At 45.7% G+C, this 14,577-nt stretch overlaps 1 pseudogene; it reads left to right on the plus strand.

Annotated features, from left to right (window-relative positions):
* Positions 1–14,068, plus strand: part of LOC148134658 (uncharacterized) — a 47,832-nt pseudogene extending 33,764 nt beyond the window's left edge.
* Positions 14,069–14,577: the final 509 nt, after the last annotated feature.

Here is a 14,577-nt window from a genome sequence, read left to right on the forward strand (position 1 = left end):
AGTTTCATCTGGTAGTCTGTAAATAAATTCTGTTTTATTTAAAACTGCATGATTTGACCAGCTGTATCACTCCTGAAACATCCACTACACACCTGCTCAAAACAACTAGAAAAGTTAGGGTTTGGGCTATCTTCTTGAAATGTTTTGAGGGGGTCTAGCCTGGTCCATAACAAATCTTTCATCTCCATATTCTTGTGGTAGATGTTCCCCTGCTAGGTTTGGTTTAACTTATTTGAATGAGGCCAGGGAATTAAATAGTGCAAAACTGGGATCAGTAGCACCCTTTGCTTATATAGAAGAGTTGTTTAACATTACAAAGGTCTATATGGAGTATTGTGATAGAAGCTACGAGCTATTTTGCCGACTCCATGGCCTCTGTACAAACAAGCTGTTTCAGCCTGTTCTGAGGAAGAGTCCCCAGACCTGAAACATTAACACCGATTTCTCTGCACAGATGCTGCCAGACCTGAACTTTTCCAACAACTTCTGGTTTTGAAGCCGTTTCCAGACATTGGCATGCTAGTAGACGTTCTGTTGGCAACACAACATAACTTGGGGAATTAACAGAGGGCACAGAAAGCCACTTGAAAGGAGAGGAGGAAGGGGAAAAAGGACTCTTAGCAGGAGACCATATTCACCCAGGGACCAATTCTCCGACCTGAACCTCATCAAGCAACAATGTTCAAGATACCTACAGTTCCGTAAGTCTGTTCTCACTGAAATCCGCCACTCTCCTTAGCTACAATTCTCCTTACAATTTCAGGTAGGGCAGTGTATTGCCAGTCGTTGTGTAGGTGACTGTAGCAATTAACTTTTATGTGCCTGACTCCTGTTGGGTTGCAGGTGGAGACACCATGCAGTTTACTCTCCACTGTTGCTTTTGGGAGGTGATTGATACAGACAAATCATTGAGAGCTAACTACATCACATCTCTCTTCACAAAGGGAAGCAGGCAAATTGAGCTGGAGTTGCAGGCTTTCCCATGATGTAGCCCTATCTTGATCCATATCACCACTGATCGCACACTTGTTGATTTGTGGGTGGCTTATTCTGAATTGACCCTCTACTGATAAAGATTCCACTTCAACATCCAACTGGCGCATATAGAGGATCAGGCATGTTAATGCTCAGTGCTTTGGCAGCAGTCAAGATGCTTTCATTCCACAGCAATCCACTGTGGTAATTGCATTTCAGCAAACCAAAATTGGTCACTGAGTGGCAAGGTCGATCACTGGATGACTCCAGTGCACAACCCGCACAAGTGCGTAGCATAGGTATAAAGAAAGCCATGCGAACACATGAAATATGGTAGAGCAGACAAGTGTGCTGAAACAATGCCTGGAGGAAGAACGCCTCGTATTCCACCTTGTGATCCTGCAACCACACTGGATCAATGTGGATTTCACCAGTTTCCTCATTTCCCCTCCCCCCCCACATTGTCTCAGTCTCAAGCTTCCAACTCAGTACCGCCTTCCTGACCTGTCCATCACCTTTCCCATCTATCTGCTCCACCCTCCGACCTATCACCTTCTCCCGCACCTTCATCTACCTATTGCATTCTCAGCTATCTTCCCCTCCAGCCCACAAGTCTCATTCCTGATGAAGGGCTTAGGCCCAAAATGATGACTCTCCTGCTCCTCGGATGATGTTTTTCCAGCACGACACTCTCGACACTGATCTCCAGCATCTGCAGTCCTCATTTTATCCTCACTGCTAAGGATGAGCCCTTAGCACTCAGAAGCATGGGTGGCATGAATTGTCATGGTCTGCTGAATGCCACACATCCTCATTTTCATGAGGTGACAGCCCTTATCACTGGCTGAGCAAATGCCTCAAGAGTACAGCATGATGAGAAGGAGGAAAGGGCAGAGAAGCAACAGCCTAGATAGCTTCTTTCTAGTCAGATTGCAGACAAGCAATGCCAGCAAAGCTATGTCAATATTCCATTCAGCAATAGGCACATATTTTACCTTCCTTGTGTGACTGATGGTCACAACAGATGTTTTTCCACAATGCAAAAATAAAAGATGACAAAAATTAAACATTCCAAAACAAAGGTATTTCTCCTGTTGCAGTGTTCCATTGTAGCACTATCTAGTGGCAACATGGCTGGTGGAAAATACAATGGAAATCCAAAGAGACTGGTGGGGTGGGTGAAGGTCATGCCCACAACCATATGCATAGTTTGTTAAAATGTTGTGAACAAGTAGAAAATAAGCACTAAAAGGCAAATGGAATGCTGACCTTTATATCTAGAGGACTAGAATATAAAGTGGAAGATGTTAAACTACAGCTATGCAAAACCTTGTTAGACAAACACTGGAGCTGGAAATGTGTTGCTGGAAAAGCGCAGCAGGTCAGGCAGCATCCAGGGAACAGGAGAATCGACGTTTCGGGCATAAGCCCTTCTTCAGGAATGAGGAAAGTTTGTCCAGCAGGCTAAGATAAAAGGTAGGGAGGAGGGACTTGGGGGAGGGGCGTCGGAAATGTGATAGGTGGAAAGAGGTCAAGGTGAGGGTGATAGGTCAGACTGGGGTGGGGGCGGAGAGGTCGGGAAGAAGATCTCAGGTTAGGAAGGCGGTGCTGAATTTGATGGATTTGACTGAGACAGGATGGGGGGAGGGGAAATGAGGAAACTGGTGAAATCCGAGTTCATCCCTTGTGGTTGGAGGGTTCCTAGCCGGAAGATGAGGCGTTCTTCCTCCAACCGTCGTTTTGTTGTAGTCTGATGATGGAGGAGTCCAAAGACCTGCATATCCTTGGTGGAGTGGGAGGGGGAATTGAAATGTTGAGCTACAGGGTGGTTGGGTTGGTTGGTCCGGGTGTCCCAGAGGTGTTCTCTGAAACGCTCCGCAAGTAGCCGGCCTGTCTCCCCAATATAGAGGAGGCCACATCGAGTGCAGAGGATGCAATAGATGATATGTGTGGAGGTGCAGGTGAATCTGTGGAGGATATGGAAGTTTCCTTTGGGGCCTTGGAGGGAGGTGAGGGGGGAGGTGTGGGCGCAAGTCTTGCACCTCCTGCGGTTGCAGGGGAAGGTGCCGGGAGTGGAGGTTGGGTTGGTGGGGGGTGTGGATCTGACGAGGGAGTCACGGAGGGAGTGGTCTTTACGGAATGCTGATAGGGGAGGGGAGGGAAATATATCCTTGGTGGTGGGGTCCGTTTGGAGGTAGCGGAAATGACGGCGGATGATGCGCTGTACATGGAGATTGGTGGGGTGGTAGGTGAGGACCAGTGGGGTTCTGTCCTGGTGGCGGTTGGAGGGGCGGGGTTCAAGGGCGGAGGAGCGGGAAGTGGAAGAGATACAGAACCCCACTGGTCCTCACCTACCACCCCACCAATCTCCATGTACAGCGCATCATCCGCCGTCATTTCCGCTACCTCCAAACGGACCCCAACCCCAAGGATATATTTCCTTCCCCTCCCGTATCAGCATTCCGTAAAGACCACTCCCTCCGTGACTCCCTCGTCAGATCCACACCCCCCACCAACCCAACCTCCACTCCCGGCACCTTCCCCTGCAACCGCAGGAGGTGCAAGACTTGCGCCCACACCTCCCCCCTCACCTCCCTCCAAGGCCCCAAAGGAAACTTCCATATCCGCCACAGATTCACCTGCACCCGATGTGGCCTCCTCTATATTGGGGAGACAGGCCGGCTACTTGCGGAGTGTTTCAGAGAACACCTCTGGGACACCCGGACCAACCAACCCAACCACCCTGTAGCTCAACATTTCAATTCCCCCTCCACTCCACCAAGGATATGCAGGTCTTTGGACTCCTCCATCGTCAGACCACAACAAAACGACGGTTGGAGGAAGAACGCCTCATCTTCCGGCTAGGAACCCTCCAACCACAAGGGATGAACTCGGATTTCACCAGTTTCCTCATTTCCCCTCCCCCCACCCTGTCTCAGTCAAATCCATCAAATTCAGCACCGCCTTCCTAACCTGAGATCTTCTTCCCGACCTCTCCGCCCCCACCCCAGTCTGACCTATCACCCTCACCTTGACCTCTTTCCACCTATCACATTTCCGACGCCCCTCCCCCAAGTCCCTCCTCCCTACCTTTTATCTTAGCCTGCTGGACAAACTTTCCTCATTCCTGAAGAAGGGCTTATGCCCGAAACGTCGATTCTCCTGTTCCCTGGATGCTGCCTGACCTGCTGCGCTTTTCCAGCAACACATTTCCAGCTCTGATCTCCAGCATCTGCAGACCTCACTTTCTCCAGACAAACACTGGAGTACTGTGAGCAGTTTGGGGCACTCGGAGACGATCAGCTCAAAAGATTGTGTTCCAGTGATCCCTAATGGAAAATATGCATGAGTAAATGTTAGGCAAGGACAAGAGTGGATTTAGGCTAATCCTATGTTTCACAGCATGACCAAATAACCTGCAGCCACATAAAGTCTAGGCTCACACATTATAATTCCTCATCCAAGTGATTGTTCTTAAAGTTTGAGGTTTATGTAACTTTATTGAGGGAAAGGAAGAATACTGGAAAAAGAATATTAAAAGAGAAAAGGGAAAATTTCAAAAACTGGAACCAAGTTTTCAAATTACCAGTGAAAGCAATTACTGGAGTGACGTAATAATATTTTATCCAGAGGTGATTAAATGTAGTGGCATCTTTGCATTTGATATGAGCAACATTAAAGAAAGATGAGTTTCATTGAACTGCAGTTCCCACAAAGAAGAACTAGGTAAACAAGACATTGATTAGACAGTCGTTTTCACAGGAGGAAATAAATGCTTTTGCATGGGGAGACATTCAGTCTTTTACTCAAAAACATCATTGTGTTTTTGTCCCAGAATATAATCACACCATTAACTGCCTTGATTTTATTTCATTCTTTGCAATTAATTCAAAAGTGTAACGTTCTGAGTGTAACGCTGTTCAATGAATTGCCCACAACTGACACCATAAATACAAATCGGGAAATTTCACGCCAAAAAACGTGATGCACTCATGTGACAGACCATGAATGGACAGACACACTAGAACAAGCCATAAGCATCAAACAGCAGCAAACCCAACACGAAAAAAATCTAGCCTTTCAGGTAAAATTGGACAAACTCACAAAAGATCAACAGAGGCTTGGGTCAAAAACCTATCAGACTGACCACTAATAGATACAGAAAAAGCAGTCTTCGTAAGAGGGTTAAACTACAACTACAGATATGCGGACAAAAAGGACTTCCTAGTAGCATTAGAATCAACAGTGAAGGACAACAGATTCACAGAATAAACCCAGCAGACCATCAGATAGACAGTTGCACCAACGTTAAGCAGGAAAAAGGAAGGAAACACACTCAACACACAGGAAAGGAAGGCCCTAGAAAGACTCAAAAAGACAAATACATTATAATCCTACCTGCAGACAAATGGCACATGACTGTCATTCTAAACAAAATGGACTACTTTGAAAAAGCAAACTCACTACTGCAGATACTGGCACTTACCAACAGGCGGTGATAGACGCAATGCCACAACTAGAAAACTGAATCATGTCCTTACTGAAAAGGCTTCAGAAATCTGGAGAAATAAACAAAACAGAATTCCAAAAAAAGAAGCCAGATGGATCCAACACACCCCGTTTCTACAGACTACCTAAAGTATACAAACCAGGAGCCCCCTCAGACCCACAATCTCACTACCTGGAGCACCGACATATAGACTGGCCAAGGAACTACACTGAAAACTAAAACACCTAGAAGACGACTCACACCACTCCATTCACTCCACCCAAGAATTCCCAAACACCAAAGACACCAAGATAGAAGAGGTTGAAATAATGGTCTCCTTTGATGCAACAGCCCTGTTCACATCAATTAACATCAACCTGGCCAAAGAAAACACTGACTGCACTACTAGAAGAACCAAAGACACACACACCAGACAGTACCAACTTCATCAGCAGAGATAACATTGTCAAACTAGTAGACCTGTGCCTCATCACCCACTTCACATTTAAATAACAAAACCTACAAACAAATTAATGGAACACCCATGGGATCCCACCAATGTTAGGGCTCTTAGCAGAAGCAGTAATGCAGAGACGCAAACAAATGGCCCTCCCAACTATCCAACCTAAACTTTGGGTCCACTACATGGACGTCATAACAAAATGGAACAAATTAGAGGAAACCCACAACACCATCAACAATATCCTTACTGGCATAAAATTCACAAAAGAGGAGGAGAACGACAACAAACTCCCATTCCTAGTTGTCACAGTAGAGCGAACAGTCAATGGGGAACTTCAAACCAGCATCTACAGAAAAACAACAGACACGAACCAAATACTTAACTACAGAAGCAATCATCATGCCCCCCCTCCACATTAACAGCACAGAGGTGGAACGAGTGGAGAATGTCAAGCTCCTGGGAGTGGTCATCCACAACAAGCTTTCTTGGACTCTTCATGTGGATGCACTGGTTACAAAGGTCCAACAACGTCTCTTCTTCCTCAGGCAGCTGAGGAAATTTGGCATGACGGCGAATACCCTTGCCAACGTTTATAGGTGCGCCATCGAGAGCATTCTGTCTGGATGTATCACTACCTGGTATGGCAACCGTACCATTCAAGATCGGAGACTGTTACAGAGAGTGGTGAACTCAGCCCGGGCAATCACTAAGGCCAACCTCCCATCTATAGAATCCACCTAGCAGGCCCACTGTCAAGGAAAGGCCGCCAGCATTCTCAAAGACCCATCCCACCCTGGCAATGTTTTACTACAACCTCTACCATCGGGGAGAAGGTACAGAGGCCTGGACACACGCACCAGCCAGTTTCGCAACAGTTTCTACCCTACTGTTTGTTAGAATACTGAATGGACTCACAAACCCTTAACATTCGCCAGTACCTGTGTTTTTGTTTTTGCTGCTGTTTACCTATTATTTACTTATCTATGCCACTTAACTGTGTGATCTGCCTGCATTGCTCGGCAAGACAAATCTTCCCACTGTGCCTCAGTACACGTGACAATAAATTCAATTCAATTCAATCCAATCCAATCACAAACGGAACTACATCAGGACATTATTTCAATGAGCCACAACACACTGCAGCACCCAATAACTATGAAGAGCAGAAGAAAAATATCTATACAATATATTCAAGAAGAACGGATACCCAATATACACAGTCCACCGATTTCTCAACAACAAACCTAAACAAGCAGACAACGCAGCTAGAAACTCTATATCAAAGGCATCTCTGAAATGACTACTCAGACCTCTTGGCATCGTGGTAGCCCACAAACCTACCAAAACACTTAAACATCAGCTGATGAACCTAAAAGACCCGATACAGACAACAAGCAAAACTAATATCATTTACAAAATACCGTGCAAGAACTGTAACAAACACTACATTGGACAATCAGGCAGAAAACTAGCCACCAGGATACATGAACATCAACTAGCCACAAAAAGACATGACCTGCTGCTATCACTAGTATCCTTGTATACAGACGAAGAAGAACACCACTTTGACTGGGACAACACATCCATCCTAGGACAAGCCAGCTAGAGACACGCACGAGAATTCCTAGAAGCATGGCATTCCAACCGGAACTCCATCAATAAACACACTGATTTGGATCCCATTTACCAACCACTGAGACAAAGGGCCAGAAATGATATCACCCACCTTGAGACCAAGACATAAATAGAAAGTGGGGAAAAACACCAGTGCTTCACTGGAGGATAATCGATGATGTTATCTAGCATGGTGACGAAACATCTGAAAACAAACCTTCCAGCTTAGTAAGCAAACTTATATCCAGAACCTCGACCTCAGCTACAAATCATCTCAAAACTCAGAACTGCAGATGCTGGAGTACCAGAGTTGAAAAATGTCGTGCTGGAAAAACACAGCAGGCCAGGCAGCATCCGAGGAGCAGGAGAATCGACGTTTCGGGCACAAGCCCTTCTTCAGGAAAGAAGGGCTTGTGCCCGAAACGGCGATTCTCCTGCTCCTCGGATGCTGCCTGGCCTGCTGTGCTTTTCCAGCACCACATTTTTCAACTCAAAATTCGGATAGCCCATCAGCTTCGTCTGCTGATGCCTGTCAACAGACAACGCCAAGAAGCCACTATACCTACCATTACACTGGCCACCTTACCCTAAATGAAGAACATATCCAGCTGTTATGACTACTAGGAATAATGGCAGCACACCAACAGCCAAACTACGTCAGTTACTTACCAGGACTAATGACCCCATACCCACAACATGCAGGACCAACATTGTGTATAAAATCCCTTGCAACAACTGCAGCAAGCACTACATCGGACAGACAGGTAGAAAACTAGCCATCCAACTTCATGAACACCAACTGGCAACTAAACGACATGATCCACTCTCCCTCATCTCCATACACACAGACCAAGAGAACCATCAATTTGACTATGATAAAATAACCACTCTCGGACAGGCCAACCAGAGACATGCAAGAGTGTCCTTGGAAGCCTGGTTTTCAACCAAAAAGGCCATCAACAAACAGAGATAGACCTAGAGAAGACTCAGAAGTGACACTCATCCCAACAGACTGAACCACGTAAAAACCAAATGGGACACATCAACAGTGCTTCACAGAAGTCACACTGATGATGGTACCCAGCATGGTAATGAAATGTCTGCATGATAACCCAGCAGCTCAGTGAGCTAACCAACTACCTCAATTTCAGTGGATTTTCAGCCACCCTTTCAATTGTGACTTCTATCATGTTACAGCTTTTGTAACCAACTCCAATTAGTCTGTTGGTCAGTAGATTAATCAGAAGGAGCAAAAATTGAACAGGAACTGGACAGAGTTAATGGTTCTGAGATACTCAGTAATGCATGGAAGTTTTCAAATTAGTTTCATGCTGAAGATCATTTGTAACATCACGAAGAATTTTCCATCAGTCCCATTAAAGAGCCATTCTTACTTCCAACTCTAATAATAATCGCGGTACTTGGCAAACCAAATGGATTTATCAGGATTCCATTCTACAAAATGTCACTCAAGGGATCTTAAACCATTTGCTCTTTATTATTTAACACTTTAAATTAGCTTGAATGGTTGTGGTATGTCTTGAAATTACAGGCTAGAAAATGATCAATGGTTGTTACAAACTACATTGATTGTGATCTACAAGCCATGTTATTCAATTTTCTAATGTATAGCATTTTGAATTGTGTTTCCTTTCAATTCAGTTGGGAAGAGGGAAGATTCAAAATAGCTGAGGTTTGCTATTCACCTCACGTGGTTCATGTCAGGCCTGGTAGCAACACTGTTCATTTGGGCAAACAATTATGGCTCAATCTCGTCCACACTCGACAAACCACCCTTTTTTGTAGTAATTCTTAACCCCAATAGCTCGGTGTCCCCTGATCCAACAACAATTTATTCAGTACTTCTTACAAACCTAAAAGGGACCTTCGTTCACTAAAGAACTGGCATCCGGTCTCCCTCCTTGGCACGGATTCCAGAATTTTCGCCAGGGTGTTGGCTTCTCACCTGGCATCTGTGCTGGCCCACATGATTCACCCAGACTAGTCCTACACGGTCCCAGGCCGGAGGGTACATGACAACGTCCATCTGGTCTGGGACCTGATCCACCGGTCAATGGGCTAGTCTGCTGAACGCCTCCCTGACTCAATGAGAAGGCGGCATTCAATGGGGCCGATTCATGAGTATCTACTTGGGACTCTGCAGCCATTCAGGCTCAGGACACAGTTCGTCGCCCAGATCCAACTTTTGTACACCGCAGAGTGCCTGGTTAAAGTTAATAGGTCCCCGATGGCGCCCCTTCATTTTGGGAGAGGTGTACGTCAAGGCCAGCTGTATTCTTTGTGCATGGAGCCGTTCCTGTGCCTCTTGCGGAGGAGGTTGTCGGGGCTGGTTCTGGGCGGTGCGGGCACGGGGGTGGTCCTCTCAGCTTACACAGATGATGTGCTCCTTACTTTCACCGACCTGGCTGACTTGGGGAGGATCCGTGAGTGCCAGGCCGTGTACTTGGCAGCGTCTTCCGCCAGGATCAACTGGGCCAAATGTTCTGGATGACTGGTCAGTCCGTGGAGGGTGGACTCTCTACCAGAGGAGTTACGGGGATTCAGCTGGAGTACCACCCATCTCCTCTATTTGGGGATCTACCTCAGCCCGGCTGAGGAATTCTGGCAGGAGCTAGAAGCCAAGGTCTTGCCTCGCCTAGGCCGCTGGACAGGACTGCTCAGAGTTCTGCCTTACAGGAGTCAAGTGTTGGTCATAAACCAGCAGGTGGCTGCCATGCTGTGGTACTGGCTGGTCCCTCTGGTCCCTCCTCCTGGGTTTGTCGCTGACATCCGGAGAATGCTGGTTCACTTCTTCTGGGCCAAAAGGATGCACTGGGTTGCTGATGCACGTCCTGAGTCTCCCTATTGAGGAGGGCGGTCAGTCACTGGGGTGCGTTCGCACCCAGGTAGCGACTTTACGTCTTCAGACCTTGCAGCGATACCTTTACTTTAAGCCTCCTCCTAGATGGTGCGCCCTGGTGACGTACTTTTTCCGCCAGGTGCGTCGCCTCAACTATGGCACACAGCTCCTGTTTATTGAATGCGATTGTTTGGAGGTTGGTCTCAGCATGCTGCCTTTTACCAGGACCTGATCGCTGTCTGGAACATGGCCGAATCGCATTGTGCCTACCCTCAGACAGGAGTAGCGGCTGTCATCAGGGAGCCATTGCTCAGGAAAGCACACCTCCGTACTCGCGGGTTCGAGTGGCTGTTGGAGGGGAGGGCCGTGGCGGTAACGGTGACCGGGGTCGGGGAGATGCTGGGTGGCAGGGGGGCTGGGCTGGATGCTGCCGCAGGATAAAATGAGCAGGGCAGATGTCCTGTTCGTGGCCTGTGCTGTTCGATGCCTTAAAATGGCGGTGCTTGGACCTGACATATAGCATCAGTTGGAGGATGCTCAGTCTCATGCTCCTGATCTTTGTGCACCCGGTACAGAGGGGAGAGGGCAGGTCAGAAGATGTCTTCGTGGGTCTGCTCCTGGGCCTGGCCAAACTGGCCATAACCAGGTTCAGGCAGCGGGCATTGGAGGGTGTCGTTATGGCCAAGTGCCTGCCCCTCTTCCGCGGTTACGTTCAAGCCCAAGGGTCCCTAAAGAAGGAGTACACGGTATCTATCAGCACCCTTGAGCTGTTCAGGGAGAGGTGGGCACCACGGGGAGTGGAGTGTGTGTTTCCCCCTCCAACTCTTAATTTAATCCCTGGCCTCCCCTTCACATTTTTGATCACACAGCATTGCCCTTTGATGAGATGGGCACTGCTCGTCACTGGCCACACTGGTGTTCCCTTTCTTCCTGGCGCTAGATTATAAAGAAAGATTTACGCACTTGTTGTTCTTCACTGCGTCTCACACCTGCACAACCACAACATGGGTGCTGGGGAAAAATAAGCACTACTGCAGTTAGGTGGTAGTGCAAGGGAGAGATTAAAACAAAATACAAACCTAAAGGTAACCTCTCATAATACTAGCATTCTCTTATGAAGAAAATATTACGTAAATTTCTTATTTCTCTTAACATGTTTCACTATATACAGTGTTCCCTGTTTCTCTAAACCTGTGCCAACAGACAAACTTTCCAGAATCCAAATTTTCCCTGCCTATTAGAATCTCAAGACTTTTGTCAGGTTCAGGAATGAGCCTTGTTGCTCTCCTCTAGATGGACTTCAATAATATGACATCTTTTTTGGAATATGTGCTGTACTCTAGTTGCAGTTTCAACTTAACAGTAACATCTAAATTGTTTTTCAAGTTATCTGCTCCATTGTTCAAAATAGCACAAATGACATCAGCTTCCAAAACGTCTTAGAGCACCAACATCTACTTATCTGTCAATTTTGGATGGCAATATGTTTATACAAAGAAAATTGGTGAATAGATGGTGAGAGAGCAATCCATGGATTGTAACGTCTGTGCTCCCTTTAATTAATCAAGCCACCTCTCTGACAGGTGACAATGGCTCTGATCCGAAACTGTTGTTTTCAAATCAGTACCATCTCCTTAAACATTGAATAAAAGAGGACAACAGGATGCACACTATCATGAGAATTATAATAGTAATTGTGCATCACTTCAGCAGTGTCACATTATTGTATCACTTGATGAAAACCTTCAAAAAACTGCCATTGTCAGTTCTCCCTTGTATTACACAAAGGGTGTTACAGTGATGCTGTATTATACCTGGATTAGAGATGCCAGTGACAAACAGATTGGAGGCAAATGATCGAGATAACAGATAGGAATAAAATCATATCAAATGGGGAAATGTGTAATGCTCCATTCACAATTCAGCCTGAAGGACAAGGCAGATATCCTGCTCCCAGATCTAAATAAAAGAAATAAAAAAGGAAAAGAATTGAAAAGTAGAGAAGGAAAACAAAATAAAGTTACATTAATATAGCTACCTTTTTGCATGTATCAGGAGTGTCCCAAAACATTTTGGATAACAGGAATTACAGCTGAAGCACAGTCATGGTTATGAAGGCATGCTGAACAGGAGTAGGTCAGCCATGACTCTCTCTTGGATTTTCCCTTGGGTATCTGAGAAATACCTTGCCTCCTTAATTACATGGTCAACATTGCAAAATTGTCATCCATTAGAAGTAACCCCAGCACATACAAGGCCAAAGTTACTGGAGTAGTTAACGTTGAAGAATTGCAAGATCTGCATTTGCCAGGATAAAACAGAATCTTTTCCCAAATGACACATTTGAATTGTTTAGCAATTTGAAATGTATTCATAGGCTTAAGTGATAAATATTGATTGTCACAAACTCTATTATCCTTTCAAATGCTATAGTTCTAGTGAAATAAAATACCTCTTCTGTCAGACTTGTGACCAAGCATATTATACATACAGAAGAACAAACTGGAGTCTGTGACATGACATGCACCTTTGTGTCATTCACAGTTCAAAATACTTTTATCTCCCACATTATTCTCTGGTGTGTTTGAGTTCAAAACAACATTGGACAAATATAAAGCTGGGAAACATGCTTTAATTCACACTTACATTTTTGCGAGCATTTATACAAGATTGCGATTTTTCAGCACAAGTGACTGAGCAGGCCAATTTTCAGCTTGCAGAGTTTTGGCACATAGGCAGGATGTCCCACAAGACACTAGGATCCTGAGTGTAGGATTTGCTTCAAATTTTCTTTCCTTTTCTTCAGTGCTAGCACTCCGTCTCATCATTATGATGGAGGGAGAATGATCCTCCTATTGGGGGAGTCCAGAACCAGGGGTCACAATTTAAGGATGTTGGGCCATTTAAGTCTGAGATGAGGAGAAACGTCTTCGCCCAGAGAGTGGCGAGCCTGTGGAATTCTCTGCCACAGACAGTGGTTAAAATTGAAACATTGAACATTTTCAAGAAGGAATTCAATAGAGATCTTTGGACTAAATGGATCAACAGATATGGGGAGAAAGTGGAAACAGGGTACTGAGTTGGATGATCAGCCATAATCATACTGAATGGCAGAGCAAGTTTGAAGTGCCAAATGTTTTCCTGTTTTCTATGTTGTGACTAAAGCATGATGCAGCTTGATGGCCAAGTGTGAAGAAGTTTCATGAGATATTATTCCTATTATTTGGAAATTTGGGTTCCAAAAGTGGACAGAGTTATGTATAAGTTTGATTTATATTTGCATATTGTGCGTGTTAAAGAGGGAGGTCATGGGACTGAATTTTACAAGAAATCGGCTCAGTGCCAATTTTTGTTTTTAATTGACTCATGGGATGTGGCCATAACTGGCTGACCCAGCATTTATGGCCCTTGAATTGAGTGGCTCAATAAGCCATTTTTTGGTGAGTTTCATTGGAGGTGTTCTTTCTACAAGCCCTAATGAGATTTCTCATGCTATTTTCAAAACTCACCTCATTGGCTATGCAGCACATCACTCATTGTATTGTCCCTCTCACTACAGGTGGACGCACACATAACTGCCAGGGCTTCTAGGATCCCAGGGGCTGGTGGCCAGCCGTATACCTGGTCAAGTACATTTGGGTATCTGGCACAGACTTCTAAGATCTGATACTGATGATTACAGATGACTACAGATGACTATGATATTGATGGAATGGAAACCTTTTCTGTTGATGAATTCTGCTGCATTATGATTTGGTGCTCTCAATGTTGTGTGTGTACAGTCTGTGACTCCCTGTACCAGGGGAAGCCTGCTATTTTGGCAAAGCCGAATGGCTGAGCTGCAGCACTGAATTCAATATGAGGAAACAAGATGCATCACCAGCCTTAATACATTTGTGGGACCAGGGTTCAGAGATCCCACACAGGTCCCCAATGGCTCCCTGGAAGCAGTCAGTTGCATAAAAGTTGAATGCAGCTGTCACCCTGATGGCTCTCAGGATAGGAGAGCCATCCATCCCTCAGGTTGCAGGTCCCACTGCAGCAGTTGGCACCGTTTTGTGTTCAGGGTCATCCACTGTCTGCGACGACACTGTACCTTTGCTCATTTGGACAAAATAGCATTGAGGACAATAGACCCTGGGCCTCCCGAGGGGATCGTCAGCTGTGACCTCCATG

The sequence above is a fragment of the Chiloscyllium plagiosum genome, unplaced genomic scaffold (assembly GCF_037043375.1).
Source record: "Chiloscyllium plagiosum isolate Xiang-an unplaced genomic scaffold, Cpla_swu_hap1 HiC_scaffold_53X, whole genome shotgun sequence".
Taxonomy (NCBI): domain Eukaryota; kingdom Metazoa; phylum Chordata; class Chondrichthyes; order Orectolobiformes; family Hemiscylliidae; genus Chiloscyllium; species Chiloscyllium plagiosum.